Source organism: Lutra lutra, chromosome 4, assembly GCF_902655055.1.
Source record: "Lutra lutra chromosome 4, mLutLut1.2, whole genome shotgun sequence".
Taxonomy (NCBI): domain Eukaryota; kingdom Metazoa; phylum Chordata; class Mammalia; order Carnivora; family Mustelidae; genus Lutra; species Lutra lutra.
Genome location: NC_062281.1, coordinates 193127589 through 193147339, shown reverse-complemented (window position 1 = coordinate 193147339; position 19751 = coordinate 193127589). Strand labels below are relative to the sequence as shown.

General features: G+C 46.6%; 1 protein-coding gene and 1 long non-coding RNA gene across 7 annotated transcripts in view; one reads left to right on the top strand and one right to left on the bottom strand.

Moving 5' to 3' along the window:
• Positions 1 to 19751, top strand: part of CAMTA1 (calmodulin binding transcription activator 1) — an 826942-nt gene that overhangs the window by 219554 nt on the left and 587637 nt on the right. The gene's annotated exons all lie outside the window — the stretch shown is intronic.
• Positions 293 to 9146, bottom strand: LOC125096926 (uncharacterized). Its single transcript, XR_007126443.1, has 3 exons — positions 8712 to 9146; positions 7961 to 8045; positions 293 to 779 (listed from the first exon to the last, which is right to left on the bottom strand). It is a non-coding gene; the product is annotated as an uncharacterized LOC125096926 (long non-coding RNA).

Here is a 19751-nt window from a genome sequence, read left to right as displayed (position 1 = left end):
AGGTGCTCCCCGGGGAGTGGGAAGAGCAGACACCCAAACAGATGATCGCAGCGACCCCGAGTGATGCTGTGGTGGCTGTCTGATCAAGGCACAGAGGACCGCTGCTGACCTCCTCTGGGAGTGGGGGTAGCGGAGGGGGCTGGGGCTGGGGAGGCTTCCTGGCCGAGCAGTATCTGAGCCAAATCGAAGGAGTCAGTCTGGTTTGAGCAAGGACAGGTGAAGAGGGGACCCCATGGGCGAAGGCCCAGAAGGGAGATGTGCCATCACAGCAAGGGACTGCAGGGCCGTGTTTGGAGATGGCACATTCATGCTACTCTTATGCTTATATTTAGGGAGGCGTGTGGGGCACAGCTGACGTGTCATTCAGGTGAATGGATTTTGGATTTTGGATTTTGGAGGGCAGGAGGCTGGGTGGAGAAGGGACAGCAGTTCCAGGTTTCCTGTAGCCTTGTGGCTCCTCTTGCCAGAATTCAGGTATGAGCAAACACCACGCAATTAGTTTCACAAGGTTGTAGGGACCTTCACGGGTGGTTTCCTGTCACAGGGGAGGGGGCCGTTTCTCCAGCCTTTGACTCAGGAATTAAGGTTTGATTCGGGTCAGGAGCTGTTGTCCACCTTCTCTGGCCCAGACTTCCCCGGGCCACTTCCGTAGGTCTTATCCTTGTGCTGGGGCTTTCTCTGACAGGTGGTAGCGCTGGGTTTGGGGTGGATCCTTGGTTTTGGTCTTTGAGCATGCTTGGTGAAGGTTGGTGCTTCGGGAAGTTTCCAGCTTCTTGTGCCTAGAGAAGGGGGTGGGGAAAAGCAGCCGAAGGGTCAATGTGGTAGCATTTTCCTGCCCAGATCTTGGAGATAAAATAACAAACACCCCCCCCACCTTTCCTGGTTGTATTTAGGGACACGCACACGCACACACATACACATACACACGTCACTCTAGCTGCGGGGATTCGTGATAACATCACGACTACTGCATTAAGAGGCTGCTTTGAGGCTCTGTAGCAGTGCACGGGCTACATTTAAAAACCAGCAATTAAAGTTGAAGCCTGAGGGCACCACCCCTGGGAGGCCCACTGGCCCTGGGGCAAGGGACGAGTTGAGGCTTCCTTATATATTTTGGGGACCTAGAGATCAATATATACCAGGTTACATTTTCTTTTCCGTTCTTTAAATCTCAGCACTCACTTGGGCCCATATTTTCAGTCTACTCAGTCGGCCTGGTGTTTCTGGTGGCAGATGTGGTGACTCTGTGTATTTTTATTTATTCCCTTCGGTGGCAAGGCCTAGGTTAACCAGAAATACTCTTCTGCATTTTTCTTCCTGACACTTCTCTGGGTCCCAGTTTGTGGCAGAAATGAAGCTGGAGAGAGAAAGTGTGTCATGTGGTGGGGCTGGCAGGGACATGGCCGCCAGGCATTCCATTGTCTTACTTGTGGAGCACTGATATTCCTGCTGGGGAGTCTCTGGGTGGCAGGGCTGGGGGTCAGGGTGGACCAACAGTCAGAACTCACAGCACAAACCAGTGAGAACTGCCAACCCCGCTGAGCCCCTTGTCTTCCAGCCTAAGAGCCTGTCTTAGACACGGGTGCCCCTCTAACCAGGCTCCTGGCTCTCAGAAACTCCAGCTGGAGTTCTCACACCTCTTCCTTCTTGCTCCTGTCTGGGAATCTGAGCTCTACTCTGCAGACTGTCCTTCGTCCCGGCCTGTCTCTGGTCATCCGGACCCTTGGCCACCATGCCTGACTCCAGACTGCCTATGGCACTTGTCCATGGGCATCCCTGTGGGGCTTGGAGAGACACTCTGGTGTTGGTATTCCTTGTTTTGTGTCTCTCCATCCGTCCTCCCAGCTTGGGGTCTGTGGTTTCCTTGTCCTTCTGCCTGTCCAGAGCATCATGGGGTACCTGGTGTGCTCAGTGAGGGTTTGGGACGTTAGAGGTGAATAAACGTGCACTTTAATTCTTTCTGACCTGGGCCTCAAAGTGTTCTGAAGTTAGAATTTTTAATAACTTGAAAGAACCCCCAAACAAAGTAAGACCGAATGCCCAGGTCTCAATTTCCCCCGTTACTTCCTAGGTCCAGATGAGAATGCACACCCCACCCACTTTCCCCCAAAACTTCAAGAAAGGTCTCTGTCCTAAGATCTGGGGACCAGATACTAACCCGAAGCCAGGGAACTTCTCCTGAGGCCTCGAGACCTGGGGCAAACAACCGTCTGGAGCTTGATTTCTCCTTCCATAAAATGGGGAGATTTATCCCTACCCTTATCCACTATGGCAATATGTGGTATACATAAATTAAACCCCATAGAACTTTTTTTATGCAAAAAATTGATGAGGACTAAAATTAATTGAGTGCAGTTGGAGCTCTAAGCACCATAGATTACAGAATTGTTTATTATGGATGGTTCATTCATTCACCCGTTCAGCAAACACTTAATGGCTGCCTGCTCTGATGTCTAAGGTACCAGGAAAGGTCTTGGATTTGGGAAGACTGAAATCTCTGTTGAGCTCGCGGAGTTACATTCTGATTGGGTAGAAAGAGACAATACGTGGATGCTATGGGACGTGCTGTCAGGCAAATTCTGAGGACGAGAGAGAGAGTAAAAGGACAGCAAGTCAGGACACAGTTTCAGAGCAGTGAACGTGGGAGGTGTTATTGGTTTGGAGTCAGACAGATCTGGATCAAAACCTGACTCCTTCGTTGTCTAGCACAACTAATTCAACCTCAACCTCAATTCCTTTGTCCGTCATACATGAATCACACTCAGTTTCCATAGTGGTTGTCGCATAGCGAGGCTCTCAGTTTGAGAAGACCATGGGCACATAGTAGGGCTTACTACGCAGAAGCCTTTGTCGCTACTCTAATCAGCATTACTGCTGCTATAAAATCAAGGGCTCTAGTAGTTGTCCATGTCTATTCAGTCATCTCCTGGTGATTTTGTAAACATCTAGAAACATCTTTTTGTGTAGCCTACGACTGAGCGGTCAACTTCTCTGGAGCAGGGGCTCTTGAACTGTTTGGTTTTAGGAGCCCTTCACGCTCTTAAAAAGTTGTCGAGGACCCCAAAGACCTTTTGCTTCTGGATGAGAGCTATAATATTTACTGCACCAGAAAATAAAACAGGGGCGCCTGGGTAGCTCTGTTGGTTATGGAGGAGTCTGCCTTCGGCTCAGGTTATGATCTCGAGGTCCTGGGATCCAGCCCCATGTCGGGCTCTCTGCTCAGCGAGGGATCTGCTTCTTCCTCTCCCTCTGCTCCTCCCCCTGCTCATGCTCTCTCTCTCAAATAAATAAATAATCTTAAAAAAAGAGAATAAAACAAATTACAATTTGTATTCTTCATTAAAAATAACAGTGATAAAGTCATTTCATGTTAATATAAATGCACATCATTTACTGAAAAGTAACTGTATTTTCCAACAACAAATGAAATTTAGTGAGAAGAGTAACACTGTTTTACATTTTTACAACTTTCTTCAATGTCTAACTTCATGGAAGACTATTGAATTCACACATCTGCTTCTGCCTTCAATGTTACAATATTTGAAATGTATGAAGAAATTAAGCCTCATATACATAATTTAAAAAAGCGAGAAGTATTTTAATTGTCTTTTCAGAGAATTCTGAATATTCTTCTTGGATATTATACCGAAACTTGACAAGTGGTCCTTTTTAGAGGTTAATTGCAATGTAGAATCTGAAACAAAGTACAAAATATCACAGTGGTAAATGCAAGTTTTCCCAAATTCTTATTTTTCTGGAAAATTCCAATTTTGTCGTTGCCTGCAAGTCTGATCAATTGAAGTGAGAGTCTTACTATGTTCACTTAAAAAAAAATCTGTCAGATGCGTATTTGTTAATTTCCAATTTTATTCCATTGTGGTCAGAGAACATAGTTGTATGACTTGAATTCTTTAACTTTTAGATTTATCAAGACCTGTTATATGGCTCAGAATATGATCTACCTCAATAACTGTTCTGTGTGCACTTGAAAGGAATGTGTATTCTGTTGTTAGTCGGAATGTTCTGTAACCATCAGCTAGGCCAGGTTGGTTGATAGTGTCGTTTAGGTCTTCCACATACTGTTCTTATATCTGCTTGATTTTCCAACTAAGGGAGGAGTGTGGGAATCTCTAACTAAAATTGTGGATTTGTCCATTTCTGCTGTATTTCCATCAGTTTTTGCTTCGTATATGTTGAACACCTCTTGTTTGGTGTGTATACACACATAGAAGCATACATACACTTACTTGTGCCTATTGTGTATTTTAACTTTATTTAAAAAGCTACTATTTGAGCATAGTTGACACAGAGTGTTAGAATATATTTACAAGTGATCTAGCCAATCAGGTTTAAGATCCAAAATACATAAAGAAGTTGTATGATTCAAACCACCCCCTCCAAAAAAGAATTCAATTAAAAAAATGGGTCAAGGACCTGAATAGACATTTTTCCAAAGAAGACATGCAGATGGCCAACAGACACATGAAAAGGTGCTTAAGCATTTATGACTGCGATGTCCTTTTGATTAAATGACTCCTTCATTATTGTGAAATGAACCTTTCTACCTCTGGGAGTGCTTTTTGTTCTGAAATCTACCTTGTGTGATAGCAATATCACCACCTCAGATTTCTTCTGGTTAGTGGTGGCACAGTGTAGCTCCTTCTATTTGTTTACCTTCAGTCTCTTTTTTGCCTTTAAAGTGAGCATCTTGTAGACAGCATATAGTTGAATCTTGCTTTCAATAAATCTCTTTTTTTAAAAAAGATTTTATTGGGGTGCCTGGGTGGCTCAGTGGGTTAAAGCCTCTGCCTTCAGGTCAGGTCATGATCTCAGGGTCCTGGGATCGAGCCACATATCGGGCTCTCTGCTCAGCAGGGAGCCTGCTTCCCTCTCTCTCTCTCTCTGCCTGCCTCTCTGCCTACTTGTGATCTCTCTCTCTGTCAAATAAATAAAATCTTAAAAAAAAAAGATAAATCTTTAAAAAGTCTAGTTCCATTTCTGTTCCATTCTTTCCTTATTCTTCTCACACATTTTACTTTAGATATGTTGTAAGCCCCATAATTAATTATTATTTTTGCTTTAAATAGTTAATTGTCTTTTCAAGAGATTTAAGTAATCCAATAGCCTATATTTTTAAAAAGATTTATTTATTTGAGATAGAGTCTGAGCAGGGGGAGGGGTGGAGGGAGAGACTCCTCAAGCAGACTCCCTGCTGAGCATGGAGCCCAACACAGGGCTTAATCCCAGGACCCTGAGATCATGACCTGAGCTGAAATGATGAGTCGGCCACTTAACTGACTGAACCACCCAGGGGCCCCAACAGTCTTTATATTTACCCACATGTTCACCATTTCTGGTGCTCTTCATTTCCTTCTGCAGATCCAGGTTTCCATCCTGGATCTACATTTTTCCTTGTGCCTGAATGACTTCCCTTAACATTTCGTGTCATGCATATTTGCTGGTCATGGATTTTTTCAGGTTTTGTAGCTCTGAGAAGAAGTCTTTGTTTTTGAAAGATCTTTTCATTGGAGGAAGAATTCTAGGTTGACAGTTTTTCTGCTCAGAACTTTATAGAAGTGCTCTATGTCTTCCGAGTATTTGGCAAGACTTCTCCTTCTGGCCAAGATGGAGTAGCACTAGCTGGAGTATCCTCTGTCTTGTCTTGTTTCTGGTGAGAGACCTGCAGGTCTACATGTCCTTATGTCTTTGTATACAGTGTGTCCATTTTCTGTGGCTGCTTTTAGGATTTTGTCTTTGTCACTAGTTTTAATTGAGTTAATTATTATGTGCCTTGGTATAGTTTTATTTATTTATTTATTTATTTATTTAGTGACTGGGCTCATCAAACTTCTATCTGTGGATTTATAATTTTTATCAAATTTTGATATTTTTGGCCATATTTTTTCAAAATTTCTTCTGTCCTTTCTCCTTTGGAAACATTATGCATACTAGACTGAAGTTGTCATTGATGCTCTGTTCATTCCACCCCCCCACCCCCCCGCTTTCACTTTGGTTAGTTTTTATTTCCATGTCTTTAAGTTCACTAATATTTTCTTTGGAGAAGTCTGATTTTCTGTGACTCCTGTCCAGTAGGTTTTCTTTTTTTTTCTAATCTCGTATTGCATCTTAAGTTTTCATTGCAGTTTTCTTCCTTAGAAGTTTTACTTGGGTCTGTTTAAAATTTCTATGTCTCTTCTTCTTCTTCTTTCTTCTTCGTCTTTCTCCTCCTCCTCCTCCTTCTTCTTTAAGAATTTATTTGAGAGCCAGCCAGAGGCCATGAGACGGGGAGAGGAAGACGCAGGCTCCCCACTGAGCAGGGAGCCTGACACTGGGCTCAGTCCCAAGACCACGGGATCATGACCTGAGCCAAGGGCAGAGACTTTAGCCCCTGAGTGCCCCTCCATGTCTTTTCTTAATGTGCTCAATCTTACCCGCTAATTTTCTCATTGTGTAATTTTTGGTTTGGTTGTGGCTGATTTTTCTTTTCATTATGAGTAATATTTTCTTGCTTCTTTACAGGCTTGGAAAATTTCTGTTTGCTCCCAGACATATGAATTTCACTTTGTTGGGTAGGGTACACATTTTCATTTCTATAAATATTCGTGAGCTTTGCCCTGGAGCTTTGTTAGGTGATCCACAGCAGCCTTGAGTCTAGGGCTAATTTTTCCCTAGGACTGAGGTAAAATTCTACTAAACACTCTACCCATGCCCTAGATATTATGAGGTTTTTCATTCTGGTTGGTGGGAATAGGCCCTATTCTGGGATGAATCTAGTGGATGATGGTGATTGTTCACTAATTCTTTGGGATGATTCATTATATGACCTCAGACAGTTTCCTCATATACATGCATTAATCTGTATTTTCTGAAGACTTGGGAGGGATCCCCTGTATAGCTCTGGAGTTCTCTGTGTGCCTTTCTCTGGTATTCTGCCTCTGACCTCCTCCTGTTTTGGCCTCCTTGGTCCCTAGCCATTCTCCCCAACTCAGGGAGATTGCTGGGCTCTGCCTGTGCCATGACCTGTATGTCTATAGACCCTATACGTCTATAGAGAACTTGTAGACATTCTCTTGTAAGCAGCTAGGGCAGCCATAGGTCTCACTTTGTTTATTTCCCATCTCTCTGAGATTGCTGTCCTTCATTGCCTGATGTCCAGTGTCTAGAAAATTGGTGTCTCCTCTATGTTGTCTAGCTTTTTAGTTGTGTTGAGCCAGAGGATACATCCAGCTCGTGCTATTCCATCTTGGCCAGAAGGAGAAGTCTTGCCAAATACCCACATCTCAATAACCATAATTCGTCGGTCATCCTTTCAAGTAAAAATGGTGTTCCATGGAACAAGTAGCTAGTTTAGCTACTCACACCAATCACACACACGCTTTTCCCCAGGACGGCCACCTGACGTACTTCAGTTGGCAGCATTAAGTGCTTTGGGCCTCCTTCCGTTCTGTCACACAGGGTACTGAAAAGACATGTGACCAAAGATTGATATTTAATAAAACCAGTAATTTTTGGAAGTAAGCCAAACATTCATCAATAGATGAATAGATAAAAATGTGGGATTCACACACACACACACACACACACCACACACACACACACAGGAATATTACTCAGCCATAAAAAAGAATGAATCTTGTCATGTGCCACAACATGGACGGAGCTGGAGAGTATGATGCTTTGTGAAAGACCATTTCCATATATACGCCATCCTCCAGTCATATATGGAATTTAAGAAACAAAACAAATAAATGAACAAAGCAAAAAAAGAGGCATACAAAAAACCAGACTCTTAAATACGGAGAACAAACTGGCGGTTACCAGAGGGGAGGAGGGCAGGGATGGGTGGGTGAAACAGATAAAGGAGATGAAGAGTGCAGACTTCCAGCTGCAGAGTCAGTCAGTCACAGAGGGGGGAAGTAGAGTATAGGCAATACAGGCAACAAGACGGAAATGAGATTACCTGGTGACGGGCAATGACAACACTTACCGTGGTGAACACTGAGTCATGTAGAGGATTGTTGAATTATTACATTCTGCACCTGAAACTAGTATAACACTGTTGTTGGTTATACTTAAGTGAAAAAGAAAAAAAGAAAACCCATCATTTTTGCTGCTTCATTAAGGAATTCTTAGGTAGAGCAGGAGTGTGTTTTGGAAAGTGCACGGTGACGAGGAATACGATGGCTAGTACAGTTTGTGGCTGCCTCCTTAACTGGTACCAAGGCCCCAACAGTTTTCCCTGCCATTACTTTTGCTCTAGCAGTGCAAATTGCAACACAGAGATAAAGGCAAATAACTTCTTAGTATTATAGAAAAATAGTTTTGACCTCAAAGTCCCCTAAAAGGAACTTGGGGATGTCCCAAGGACCCATGGACCACACTTGGAGAACTGCAATCACTTACAGACACTCTTTACCTGTGTACAGGGATATACGGACAGGAATGTTTCTTTGTAGCAGTGTTTACACTAGTACAAATTTGAAAACAGTTAAGTGGGTATCAGAAGTACAACAGGTAAATGAACTGTATATTTATATAATGAATAATATGTAGCAATTAAAATGCATCAACTAAAGCTATATGTGTCTACATGTATAAAGATCAAAACAGCTGGGTAGAAAAAACAACACATTGCAGAAAGAGATGTGTGGTATGATACCGTTTATATAAGCTTAAAATGGAAAAAAATGGATATGTTTGTGGATACCTACATTTGTAGTATGGACATAGTGGCTTCCTCTTGAAGGGAGGAGGATGAGATAGATGGGAGAGGTGACAGGAACCCTAGTTAAGTCTGTAATTTGAGTTTTCATTTCCAAAAAATAAATCTGAGAAAATCCAGCAAAACAGGAAAACTTGAAAGCGTGGTTGATGGACAGGTAGTTTTTTATGATATTCTGTAGTTTTGGGTAGGCTTGAAATTCTTCACATTCATCATCGTCTACCTTGCTGTTGAGAAATATACAGAAAGAGAAGATGCATCAGTAGACTGTAGGTTCCCAGTTCCACGAAACAGGCTCAGTGAGCTCTGGCTGGAGAGCTCCCTCTGGGATTATCCGGGTGCCCGCAGCCGTCATTTACTGAGGGACTGCGGCGCTTGACCAAGCTTCACATTCAACTTCATGATCACCTACGAAATGGGATTATTGTCCTAATGAGACCATGCACATTCTGAGATGTGTAACTCACCCGACGTCACGCAGTCAGTTGTGAAGTCACAGTTAGAATCTGGGTCTTTTGGGTTCCAGGTCTGTGCTCTCCCCCTCTACTGATGTCCGAGATGACGGGCTTTTCATGTGAAGTTATTCTGTTTCTATGTCTCCTTCAGCTCTTCCCAACCACTTTTTTTTTTTTTTTTTTTTTTTTTTGGTAGTTTGTTAGGTTTCTACTAAGTGAGCCAGCTGGATCAATTACATTGTGTTTGTTGCTATAGCAACAATAATGGGGTAGTATTATTAGGTATTATTACTGTTCGGTGGTGTTGTGAGATTCAGCCAAGCTGAGGCCCTGCCGATGTGCAGAGGGCTCTTGCCAGTGGCTGCAGCTTTCTTGTCTTTGCGGCTAATCGTGTCGTGCCTGTCGTGCCTTGGAAGTCTGGGGCTGGGACTACAGCCCGCTCTCGGAAGGCTTCTTGATCAGTTTGCAACGGGATCATTTATAGTGTTTTAGGTGATGAAACAAAAGAACCTTTTGAGGTTGTTGATAATAACATCCCACGGACACATCAAGCATTGTCTGAAGATTGATTTGAGTTAATTGAGTAGATGATGGAAAGAGATGGTCTACATACTCGTGTAGTTTTTCCCTCTTGCACCTGTCTGATGAAGAAAAACGGAGGCAGAATCCTTGAGATTACATTAATGCATCTGGGAAGAGGGGTTGAGGATTTCCAGGGTCTAAAAATAGAAGGCTGAGAGTTTTGTAGGGATGTTTACCTGCCAGCGCTCCTGCAGAAGCCGGAGAGGGTACGTGCTGCAGAGAGCCGGTTAGCGTAGCTGGAGAGGCTCCCGCGTGGAGGTGGGACATTACACCTTCCCCTGCTAATTAACAAGGCATTCGTTCTCTGCCAAACCCATTCTTTCCGTTCGTGAGGCTTTCTCGGCATGTTGGGGTCTTCACATCTGTCTTCACGGCATCTGGAAGTATGGACAGTGTTTTCTTTATGTTTTAAAGAACTCAAGGCCAGCACAGCCTGGAGAAGCCATGACTCTCAAACACTGTGGGTGGGAATATATCTTGGTGTGATCTTTTTGACTGTAATTTGTAAGCATGTTGGTGAAACGTGCCAGCTCTGGAGCCGGACTGCCACTTTCTGGCCGTGAGTCGTTGGGGAAGTCATTTACCCTCTCTGTGCCTCAGTTTCGTCAACTCTGAAATGAGGCTACAGAGTACTTACTTAATTAGGTCATTGTGAGTGCAAGACATGGAAAGTGCTTACCACGGTGTTTGCACAGAGCGAACCCGCAGTAGGTGTTAGTGCCAGTAAAACTGTATTCTCTTTGAGTCAACAACTCCACATTTTGGGATTTACCCTGTAAAAAAGCTGTCACATGTATTCAAAGACACACTGACCTGGAATTCACTGCGGCATTGGCACTGTGAAGTAACCTAAGTGTCCATCAGTGAGGGACTGATGAACCATGAAATGGAATCCAGTGCAGCTGTTGGAAAGACTAAACAGCGGGGTGCCTGGGTGGCTCAGTCGGTTGGGGGTCTGACTCTTGGTTTTGGCTCGGTCATGATCTTGGGATCATGATCTCCGGGTTGTGAGATCCAGCCCTGTGTAGGACTCTGCACTCAGCAAGGAGTCTGCTGGGGTTTCTCTCTCCCTGTCCCTCCCACTCTGCTTCTCCCATGGCTTGCACGTGTGCACGCTCTTTCCCTCAAATAAATGAATAAAATATTTTTAAAAAGGATAAGGAGATTTGAATGTATTAACATGTTAAGAGATTGGTGCCATATTATTATTCTTTTTTTGTCATTTCAGTTTGCAAATTTTATTTTACTGTTTTTCCAAAGATTTTACTTATTTGACAGAGAGAGAGAAAGCGCGCAAGCAGTGGGAGAGGCAGAGGGAGAGGGTGAAGCAGGCTCCCCGCTGAGCAGAGAGCCCAACATGGGGCTCGACCCCAGGACTCTGAGATCACGACCTGACCTGAAGGCAGAGGCTTAACCAACTGAGCCACCCAGGAGCCCCTCAGTTTGCAAATTTTAAAGATATAATAAAGTTGAAAGAATATTGCAATGAAATCCGTATGCTTACCAACTTGCTTCCACAATTAACATTTTATTTTACTTGCTTTATCACATATCCATTCCTCTGTCTAGCCAGCCAGCAGCTTAATATTTTGATTCATTTCAGAGACAGTTGCTGACTTCGGTACAGTTCCCCCCAAACACTTCAGCATGTGTATCTGACTAGAGTCCATTACTTGCTTACAGTTCTTCTGAAAAGTTAGTTTTATAATAATACAGATATTATATGAACCCATTTAAGTAGTAAACAAAGATGTTTACATGTGTGGGTCTACATGGATCACAGCAAACCAGTTGTGGGGATAATCTGTTAGGAGTGGCGTTACTGAGCGGTGTACTTTGACTTGCAAAGTTAGAATTATGACATTTAATATAGTTCCAGAGCGTGGCATTGTGGGTCCGCTTCCTACTTCCCTTCCTCGTCCTCCCCTTCCATCATCACCATCATCATCATCATCAAACATAGTTACAGGAAGCTTCTGTTGTAAGGGTACAACATGCTCAGGCAACCCCTGCATTCCATGCAGCAAAAGGGACAAAAATGGGACCCTTTCCCAATTGGAGACACTTGTTTTGCCCTTAATTAAGTCTGGGGTCCTTTCTGATACCTTTGATGAGGTCTCCGAATTAAAAGTAATAGCACTTCTGTAAATATCTGCACCATGACGCAAGAGACTGATTTTAACGAAATATTGAAAAACAAATGGATATTTGGGGAAGACATGTGGGAATGTGGGGTGATTTATCTCAAGGGGCGTTTTATTCTGTGAAATGCATGAAGCTAATTGGCACATGTCACCTTGGCTAATGGGACTCGCTTTGCAGACTGAAACCAAAGTTCTAAAAGGTAGAAAGATGAGGCTCTTAGCTTTGTTGCAATTAGGTATCCAAGTGCTTAAACCCACTGGATAATTTTCTCTTCATTTCTGTGGGCTGTGGAGTGTGGGAGGAAAAATGGGTAACCATAGGGGAGTGGGGGGTGTGAATACAGACCTATATATAATTTACTTTCCTGGAAAGATATATAGTCAAGTCATTTCAATTGCTTTTTTCCTGGGGGCGTGTAGCCTACAGATCCTGCTTGGAGTTGGGTGGCGTCCATTAGAAGTGGCAAAAACATTTTTTTTATGGAGGAATTCAGGAATTTTTAGAGCTTTGCAGTGCATATTTTTCAATATGTTAAGTGCTATCAGAGGGTTTGGATGCTTCAATCTTCTTTAAATAAATGGATTTTACAATTGCAAAGTGGCGACTTATTCTTTTTTTGGGCTGCAACTCACAATAGCTCCACCTTTTAAGTGAAATTTTAGACACGGTGGGTTCCAAAATGCTAACTGTGAATTTTTGGGCTTTTAGCATTTTGGAATAGAGTTTAAAGTTTCAGAAGCAGCCAGCATATTTCAATTTAATCTACTGCTGCTGTGTTGTCTCTTGTTGATAGCATAATGCCAGGGCCACAGAGATGTTTTCACGATGTAAATAATTTGTGTATTCTACGTTGTCTCAACACGGCATGTGTGTGATAGGCTGCGGTAAAATTGGTTTTACATGACGGACTGTAATAGTTGCTCCAGAGTCATTAGAGCCCAGTATGTAAATAATCCACATTTAAAATTGTCTTAAATGTGCTTAGACAATGGATGTGAATTCCTCCTCCAGATTCATGAATTCCGTCGTGAATTCACAGTTCACAGCGCCCGAAGCCCTCAGCCTGGTCTGTCTCACGCTAGCCACCAGCAGGTCTGTTTGCCCACCTGCAGGATGTGTTTGTGAATAGGGATTGGGGTCCACTGAGGGGGCCCAGGGACCCAGCCAGGTAGAGTGCGGGTTACACTCTGGACTCACGACTTTCTGCCTCTCCCTTCCATCTCTGTCCGTGTTTTTATAAAGGCAGGACAAGGAGGAGCAGGGACACAGAGGGCCCTAACGTGGAGCCCGGGGGTTTGGAGAAGGGAGGCGAGAGGAAGCTGAAACACTGTTGCTTACAGGTCGCCCCCAAGCCAGCATAGCTAATGGCATCGCGGTACTCTGCCATTTTGCACTGCAGCCCCGGCTGAATTGGGAGTGAGCGCCCTGACCACAGGTTGGCCTGTCTGCTTTCCTCTCCGCTTCCTTTTTGGATGAGCGGAGGCCGGCTGGCTAGACTCCTGAAGGCCTGGGGGTGTGGGGGCTGCGAGTTCACGTGCATCTATGGTTTGCGGGGACCGGGCAAGCTCTCTCTTTGAAACACACACACACAACGTAACATAAATCAGAGCCAGAATCTTTTAACATTTACAGTTTTAAATGAAATTCCTGTTGAGAGTCTCTTAAGCTAGATTTATATCTGATTTTGCATTGAACTGTGTCGTTATGTGGGGCTGAGAAACTCTTACGAAATTAAGCATAATGCGAAAACATGCTGAAAAGACAGTTCTGTAGAAATGTGAAACATTATTATGTTATAGAATATTGGAGTGAAGAAATATGCATAAAGGCACGATTACCATGGACATTTTCCTTTAATGATCCTTGTACAATCCCTGGCAGAAAGGTTTGCTGATGTCTCCTTGCAGATAAAGGAAAATTGAGACAATATTGATATTCCACATCCAGTTTTAGGCCCAAAGAATACCGGGATACAAACCAGTCTGTTCCGAAGGGAGGCCCAGCCTGTCCAAGTGGATGCTTGCAGGGATCTAGGGAGAGTCTCTCATTTGTGTTTGGGGATTTGGCCTAAGCCTACACACCATGGATGGACCAGAAAAGAGGTTGAAATAACACGTGGAAGGATCAGTTTCTGGATGCTCTGAACTGGAAGCTTCTAGAGGCTTCTAGGTTGGATGACTCTGAGGTTGTCAGGTCCTTTCCTCTGAAGAAATTCTAGGATGGCAAAGTGTCTGTCAGGGATGGTTTGGGGGAGGTTGATGGAGGCTCTGAGCTTGGGTGAAGCATTACTGCTGGCATCGGGGGGCAGTGCTGTGTTCCTTATACCCGCCACACTGTACCCCACAGGAGACCTTGCTCAGCTCTCTGTTCCACGTAAGACTCCCCCTGCCTCATCTCACTCCTCACCTGGGCTACCCTGGCCCCTTGTCAGAAGCCTCTTCTTGTTCCCTGCAGACCTTCTTCTGGCTGGGCATTGTGATTCTGGTGGGGAAAGGGAGAGCTGCTTCCCTTCCTCCTGGACTCAGTCTCAGGTCTGTTGGCACGAGGTCCAAGGCACCGGAGCATGGCTGGCTGGCGGCACTGAGATCACAAGCCTTCTAGAAACACTCCTTTCCTTCTGAGCTCCTAGCAGGTTCCCTGACAGGGCTGAAACTTGTCCAAAAAAGCCTCCCTGAGCCTGTGCCCTCTAAGCCTGGTATCGAGATGCCACCTGCTGTGGGGGAGGGGAGCAGAGGCTGAGCCGTGCCCCAGGCTGGCGTTCAGAGAGGCCTTCAGCATTCCCTTTGGGTTACCCCCAGGGTCCGATCACGGCAGGCCCATACCTTGAACGGGGCTGGTGGCGGTTCTCATCTCTCACTCTCCTTTCTTCTGCTCTTCTTGGAAACCCTTAAAGAACCTCAAGGCCTTTGTTATTTGGAGTTGCTGGAAATTAAGCCATTTAATTCTAATTTGGGCCTGCAATGCCTGGCTCTTGGCCACCAGAGGTCACTGTAATAAGGTGGAAAGCAGGTGTTTCTGAGAGTGGGAAGCTGGTAGTTGGCTCAAAAAATACAATGAAACCAAACAAAATCCCCCCAGTTTTCTGACTGGCCTAGGTGTGCCGCAGTGTGCTGTGGCGTGCAGACCTGTAGTCTGCTTTCTTCTCACTTGGTCTGCCCCCCGCAAAGCCTGGCACAACCAGGGCAGCCCCGGTTCCCCAGAGCCTGGGGAAGCCTTGACTCCCAGGGCCCCAGGTGTAGGCCTCTGGCAGGGGCCCTGTGCTGTGCATCAGGGGCCCACACTTGGCAGGAGGGCTCTCCTCCTGTCCCGCCCACCGCACGCCCTGACCTTCATCTTCGAAGGCCATTTTTTGCAGCCGTCTTGAGGTTAGACTCTCTTAGGATCGAGTGTGTGTATGTGCCCCACCCCTCCCTGCCCTGTAACGTGGAGTTAGTTACAGTGCTGTCCCCCTGGAGCTGCACGGTGTTAAAAAGAGATGATGCAGGAAGCTCAGTGCTTGGCTCGTAGCTAGAGCTCAAGAAGTATCAGCCAGAGTAACGTTCTTCTTGGGGAGGACCGTCAGGGGAAGCATCTAGACCCCGAAGAGGGGCTTGAACTCTTTCTCAGCCGGTCGCGGCATCCCCCTCCCTGCCCTCTTTGGCCGTCCTCTCTGTGTTGACGTTCTCAGTGGAAAGTAAGAAGCGCCTGTCTTTGTTGGCGGCAGCATCTGAGCGTGTGTTCCAGAGAAGGCGTTTTTGTCTTCGGTGGGTGGCTGGCAGGAGAACCTTGGAGCTCAGGAGGGTGGGTGGCCCCCATTTGGCAGACACTTGGGTCCTCTGGCTGGAGGTTCTGCGAGGTTCCTCATGCACTCACTTCTTTTCCGGCTCCAAATGCCCGAGCCGCCCGAACAGAGAGATCGGAGGCGCACGCGGCTCGGCGCAGAGCCAGGCTCCGCTCGGGGCCGCGGACGCGCGTGCTCACACTCCTGCCTGGGAACACTTGGAGGACATATGGGTCTTAGGGAAGGTGAATGTGTTACCTGGGTCCTCTGGAGGGCCGTTTGGGCTGCCAGCGGAGGAGGTCAGGAGCAGCGATCTCCAGGACGTGCTGCTGCCTTCCGCCTTCAGCTGTAATTTCCCCTGATGTCTCTGCGGAGGTGTCGCTTGCTCTCTCTCTCTCTCTCACTCACACACGCTCACACACACACGCGCGCGTGCGGAACGTCACTGGGGCTGCAGAGCAGGCCACCTGGCAGCATCGATGGTGGGGCTGCAAGTCTGGGCTCGTGAATCCAAGCCCACAGACTGGCCACAAGGTCCTCCCTGACCGGCCAGGGACCCGGGAGACCCGGAGAGACAGAGCAGTGCTGCTGGGGACCCTGCTGTTGGCAGTGCGCCTTCCGGTGTGACTGACAGTTCGAATGTTGTGGGCTTCGGCTGGCGCAGAAGGATCTGAAGCTGGAAAGGCACAGCCATGATTAGCAAACAGCGATGGGTCTCCCGTGCACAGATGTTGCCATGGGCTCTGAAAGACGAGAGGGCTTCTTGACCTTGAAGACATGCCCTTTAGAGCCTCAGTGGGCTGGAGGCAGGAAGTTCGTTGCCCGAGACTCCGAGTGACCTTCTGAAGCTCTGGCTCTTTGCTGCCTTTGGAGAGGGCACTTGTCCCTGTGTGCTGTCCCTCTTACATCCCACCTGGTTTGCTCCCTCCCAGCTGCTCCTTGTCCCCTCTCTCCCCCCTCCCTCCTCTTCCCTGCACCCTTCTTTCCTCTTCCTGTCTGCCAGCCGTATCTCCTGTCCCTATGTCATCCTGCCATTTGGACCTAAAACCAAAAGCCAAAAACCAAACCGGGGGGGGGGGGGTGGTTTCGACACAGTTTCTGGAGTTCTCTGGAAGCAGCCCTCTTTATAATTGTTCGGTCTCTTCGATTGTTGCTAACTTCTGCACCAGACCTTGAAGAGACCTTGCAAAGTATAGCTTATACCCCAAAACTCTGCACAGATGAACCTATCCTGTTTTTAACTCTCTGCCAGATGCCAAGCAAACGTTTTATATGCTTATCTCTTTAATCCTTCTAAAACCCCAAGAAGCCAGTACTAATGCTAGTCCCATTTTTTAGATGCAAAAAAGTTCAGAGCATTTAAAAGATAACGAGTCTGAGGTCACCCAGCTGGAAGGTGGCAGAACACCGAAGCCTTCACTCTCTACCCACTCTGACCTATTACTTCCAGGGACAGAGGCCGGCCTCTCCCGGGACGGTCCCAGTTGTTACGAGCCACACACCTGCCTGTCTGACGCCACCGGCTGTCGTGGGAAGCATCTTTCCCACCCATTCCGCCCTCAGCTGAAACAGAAAACAGCTGGTCTCCGTCTTGCACAAAATCCCCTTCATGTATGTCTGACTCCACATTAAGTTGCCCCCCAGGCCAGCCTGGAACTCTTTAAACTTTTAAATATATCTACATTTGAAAGATTATTTTTATTCCGTTAGAACCATTACATGCTTGCTGTAGACGAGATACGAAACTGGCTTTTAGAGAACGCTGTGCCCGTGGAACCTGAATAAAGCAGCGTGAGTGGATTTCAGGAGACTCTTCTTTGAAGATGTCCTCCGAGATCTGCTCTTGGATCGTGTGACTGATAAGGGCTTGGGGTTACCGAGGCCCTGCCTGATACTGGTAATCCCTTTCCCTTAGAAAATGTACATCCGGAGCCCTCAAATGTGCCTGATTGAGACTTTTCTGTACGAAGGGCTATGTCATCAGGGCGTTTGGCAGCAATGTGATACTTAAACCTGAATAAAATCAAAGACAAGATTACATTAATGGCTTAGGTGCTTCTGTTCCTTCCTAAACTGCCTTTCCAGGTGCCTAGAGCCCAGCTTCTCTGAAAGGCCTGGCTTCTTGTGGTGGGGTGCCTTGCCGGGGAGGTGACGCCTTTGCGAGGACCTCTGGCCTCTGACCTCTCTTGGCAGAAGCACACAGAAAGTCCCATTCCGGATCTGCTTCTGCATATACATCGCAGTATTACTTTTAAATTGAAAATTTCATTTTTCCTGCCTGGTGTGTAAGCAAATAATTGAGACCTAATTTACTTTATTTAATAAGCCAGCAGCCAGTGTGGGAAAGCCCACATGGTTAAGAACTTGGGAGCATTGTTTACAGCATCCCAGATTTTTCTGGCTGACTTGTTAGGGTCTGAGCGCGCACCAGAGCACCAGGAGGCTGGGACAGCAGACCCTCTACCCCTCGTCCCCTGAGAACTCCCACGTGGCCTGCCAGGTGCATGAGGTATCCACCTGTGAGGATACTGACTGCCGTGCAGGAGCTTTCCATGAGCGGTTCCCATCATGGGGAGCTGGTGGGAACCCCGGGCTCATGGCGAAAGGCCACAGCATCCTGGAGCTGCACAGGCCTCGCTCACACATCCCCAGAACGGAACTGATGTTGATGTATCCACCCTGCAGACATTTTCGAGTGCCTGACACTGTGCTGGCCAGATGGAGAAGGTGTGGTGCTTCTCTGGGAGACCTAGTGGTCAAGAGACCTAGAGATGGTGGGAGATGGGAGAGAGGGATTAATTCCAGCTGAGAAAGAGTGTGGGATGGGGAAGGCTATGTGTTTTGGACCCACATGGGACCACTTTGTGAATACTGCCCTTTTTACTAAATGGACGTGTGACCTCAGTAAATATCATTTCTTCGAGGCTTGGTTTCTTCATCTGTAAAAAATGCACACAGCAGTGCTTTTCCCCCCGGCTTGGTATATGGATGAAATCTAAAAGCAGATGCATGACTGTCATGGGACCTTGCCCATCACAGCTGCTGGCCTGGGACAGACAGGGGTGAGGACTGTCTGTCAGTATCTGCATTTCCATCTGAGGGCCCATGGAAGGACTGCTCTAACCTCTCCTCTTCGAAGTTGTGCGCGGCCCAGCTTTGGCCAGTGACTTGTGTCTCTCCTGGGCAGAAGCTTTTTTTTTTAAAAATTTTTAAAAATTTTTGTTTTTTCTCCTGGGCAGAAGCTTTAAGAGCTAGCGTGTGGTTTGCTATGTGCCCTTCCCCCAACTTGGTAACCCGGATGTTCACGTAAGGTGGCAGCTCCATCAGCCAGGATCCCTGAGAGACCACGGGCACCGACTTCCCGCCCCAGCAGCATGCATTGGATGTGTGATATGAACAAGAAACAAATTACTGAAATTCTAAGGTTGATTACCTTCTAAGTTACGGCGGCAGAACTTGGCACATCCTGACTAAATGTTCGAAAGGATCCATTTTCTCCTTGCAGGGAGAAGGGAAAGGTTCAATTCAAGCCCCCTCTGTAATCAGGAGCCAGCGTTTTCCAGATGCACAAGGGGAAAAGGGAACTGCGGGACGGCATGCCCGGCTCTCGAGAGCAGATTTCTGTCTTCTCCATGTGCTCCTCCTCCAATCTCCTCCATTCCCCTGTTGCATTCTCTGTTCTCCACCCCCGTTCTTCCTCCGTTCTCCTCCCTTGCCAGGTGTCCTGAGGCTCTGTGACCTTGGCAATTGTGGCACGACCGGCCTGTGTCCCCGGCAAGGTTACCCATCCCAGGACCTCGTTGCGCCATCTCTCCTGCACCCCGAGCTTCTCCCTGTTGCCCCCTCCCTCAGAGGTTACCAGGGTTAGAGCCTGAAGCTCGCTCCCCACTGTCCGTGTGGGGATGGCAGTGAGGTGCCAAGCAGCTGGGCAGGGGGCGTGTTTGAGGGGTGTCCACCCACGTTGAACGCTGCCCTGTGACCCGAGCTCGTGTGACCTGGGTCGATGCTTTACAGACCCAGGAATCTGTGTTGCCAGGTGACTTTTGCTGGTTTTCAATGACAAAAGATTTTAGGGCTTCACTCAGCC